Below are 3,586 nucleotides of genomic sequence, written 5' to 3' on the forward strand. Positions count from 1 at the left end.
GAGGAGAAGGCTCCGGGCAGACCTCATAGCGGCCTCCCAGCACCTGAAGGGGCTACAGGAAATCTGGGGAGGGGCTTCTCACAAGGACTTGTGGTGATAGGATGAGGGGGAACGGTTTTGTGCTGAAAGAGGGTAGATTTAGATTAAATATTAGGAAGAAAATATTTCCTGTGGAAGTACTGGGCACAGGTTGCCCAGGGAAGCTGTGGCTGCCCCCTCCCTGGGATTGTCCAGGGTCAGGTTGGATGGGGCTCTGAGCAGCCTGGTCTAGGGGGAGGTGTCCCTGCCCATGCAGGGGAGGTTGGAACAGGATGATCTTTAAGGTCCCATCCAACCCAAATAATTCTGTGAACCAATCACAGATTGCTAGATTTGCTTGAATAGAATCATAGAATTGGTTAAGGTATATAAAGAAGTTACCAAAGAAAGGGTGTGTGTGTGGGACAAACCTTGAGCAAATAATTTGATTTGGGCCTATAACTGACTGTAAATTCAAAATGTAACACTTAGTGTGGGATCTGACACCTGTTACACCTTAATTTTATAAGGAATGTTTACCTGGAAAATACTTTGTGATTAAAATGCCCTGTTTCCAGGACAGGGGCACCAGGATGGTGTGCTGCAGTATAGTCACTGTATAATGTCTGCTCAAGGACTTTCCCCAATGGGAAGGAAGTGATGTCTAGAAACTTCAGGCCTGGCTCACCACCAGCAGTCAGAGGTTTCTGCAAATGTGTCTGTTGTGCAACTACAGCTGCTGGTGGTCACAAGGCCTCTTTCAGGTACTGGAAGGCTGCTACAAGGTCTCCTTGGAGCCTTCTCTTCTCCAGGCAGGAGAGGTGCTCCAGCCCTCTGTTCTTCTTCCTGGCCCACAAAGCTGGCTGGCTTTGGGAGCAGTAGAGTTGTCAGGGGTTGCACAGCCCCTGCAGCATCTCCCGATCTCCACAGGGTCAGCTCCCTGTTACTCATCCAGCAAAGCTCACACAGCTAGGGCAGGTCCAGAAATTGTCACTCGCAATGACATGTAGGCATGCAAGAATCAACTTTTACGGCCAAAGTTCATCTAATTAGACCTTAACAATCTGCAATGACGCAAGAAATTACGATCTCCCAAGACAATCTATTTCAACGTTCATTACTGCAGAAAGTCCCCAGCTAAAGGGCAGGTTTGGAAGAGGAAGGGACCCAGGCCATAACAAGCTTTGAAATTAATTATATTAAGAAATGTTCCGTAAAACAACATGTAAACAAAATAATTTTCCACATATTCCTATCACCTAGTAAAAAGTTTAAAATATAGATAGAGCAGTAACTTCCCTTCATACTACTAAAAATACTTCCAAAGCTGTATAGCCATTACTTAGTATGTAATTCAGATTAGTTGCTGTAGGCAAGATTGGCAGAAATTTCTATCTTCATTCTTAGTCCCTCACCATAAGTGACTTAACAAGAATTCAAACCTGCCTCTGCCTTTCGATATAGGCCCGAGTGTCCTATTTTTAATAGGAAATGCAAGAAACACAAAGAGGGATATCACTAATGTGTTGCATGAAAATGACCCTAAAACAGAAAGTCAGAAGTATTCTTACGACATGCTAGTCTTTGTAGACACCTGTAAACTTTTCCAGCTTTTCCCATGCTTTTTCAAAGCTTTACAGGCTGAATTTGTGGTGCAGAGTAATGTGTACTTTTATCTGCAAACTACACGTTTGACGTGCTTGCAGATTTTTCAGAGCTTTTTAACACATGCTCTGCAAAGAGGAAATGCCCTGTCACGTACCCTGCCATCTCCACAGCACCCGTTACGATGGCACGTCAGTGACCCGGGCGGGCCAGACCTTTCAGCACTGGAAATCTGATGTCTGTTTTGGGCCACCTCCTTACAAAGCAGACAGGATTGTGTTTGATGGACTGAAATGCTTGCATTGACTTGGTGTGGGTGTAGATGGTTCAGCTGTTGCCCTCTGCTGACTTTTGAGGCTAAACATGGCAGGTTAGATAGGCTCGTTTTTGGGTTGGATTTGACCTCTGGTCTCCAGTTTGTGCCCCCCCGCCCCGCACTCCCAAGTTTAGGCCATGCTCAGTTCCTTATTCACACTGCTTTGCTCTGTCCTTTAAAAGCAGGGTGAACGTGTGGAGAGTGAGCTGTACTTTGCACTACCTGAGCAAATCAAGGTGAGACCTGCTGAGACAGGGCCTTGCTAATACCAGATCTGGGAAGAACCAGGCTTACCTAGGCCATGATAAAACAATGCCCAGGGATCATGACTAGGTGGGGCATCTTTAATTGCTTCTCTGCCTCCCTGGGATATTTATAGTTCACACGTCAGCAATGAATCACTGAAAGGTTTGGCTTGGAAGAGGACTTTAAAGGCCATCTAGTCCAATGCCCTTGCAGTGAGTGAGCAGAGAGGTCTTAAACTCAGAGCTCAGAGACCCATCAAACCTGACCTTGAATGCTTCCAGGGACGAGGCTGCTACCACCTCTCTGGGTAACCTGTGCCACTGTTTCACCACAGTAAAAAATTTCTTCCTTGTATCTATCCTGAATCCACTCTCTTTCAGTTTAAAACCATTACCTCTTGTGCCATCGCTACGTGCCCCTATAAAGAAATCTGTCCACGTCTTTCTTACGAGCCCCTCTCAGGCCCTGGAAGACCACCTCCCACGAGACCAGGTTGCTCAAAGCCTCGTCCAACCTGGCCTTGAACACTTCTAGGGAAGGGGCAGCCACAGTTTATCTGGTGTGAGAAACATTTGTCGTGCCGATTAACAGGCCCACACAGATCCTTCAACGAAGCACAGTTTATTTACATTCTTGCAAGAATGGGTTACCTAAACAAGTAGGCACACCCATAGTAAGGTGAATAACGGTTTATATTCCCTATTCCCGACATAAATTTCCCTCCCCTGTTTCCCCACTGGCTGGGCACTCCAGGGTTCACAGCCCATCCGACGCCTCAAATTATCCTATAAGTTTCCCGCCCCTGTTTGCACATTCCATTCTAGCAGTTTACTTTTTACCTTTTAAGGTAAAATTTTGACCTTTCTTGACCCCTGGGCTGTCTTCCTGATTAACAAATCTAGTGGTGTCATCCTGCCCTGAGAGCAGGACAGAAGTGGCTTTGTTGGGTCTGATCTTGGGCCATAAATCCTTCTCCATGTTTAGATCCCCAGGTGGAACCCAATTCACTCCCTCAGTTTTTTGGGCCATAAACCACTCCTGGTGTCCTTAGAATATACAGATACCTCACTTATCTCAAACAAACTATATATTTCTAACATTAGGAATATAAACCAAACCTGACACTGTGTTTCTAACACTAGAACGCAAAAACAACGCTACATTTCATTTCTAAACACTGGGCAACCTGTGCCAGCGCCTCACCACCCTCACGGGAAAAGAGTTTCCTCCTCATGTCTCCACCTGAATCTCCCCTCTGTCCAGTCCTGATCCATTAGCCCGATCCCTGCCCAGCTCCTCCCGGAGGACGCCCGGCTCTTCCCTCCCCGGCGGGGCCCCTTTAAGGAGGCGGTGCCGGTGCCGCCGGCGCGGCCGCGGCGCGACGTGTCGTGTGGCTGCGCT

This window comes from Chaetura pelagica, unplaced genomic scaffold, assembly GCF_000747805.2.
Source record: "Chaetura pelagica isolate M959 unplaced genomic scaffold, ChaPel_1.0 scaffold109, whole genome shotgun sequence".
NCBI lineage: Eukaryota > Metazoa > Chordata > Aves > Apodiformes > Apodidae > Chaetura > Chaetura pelagica.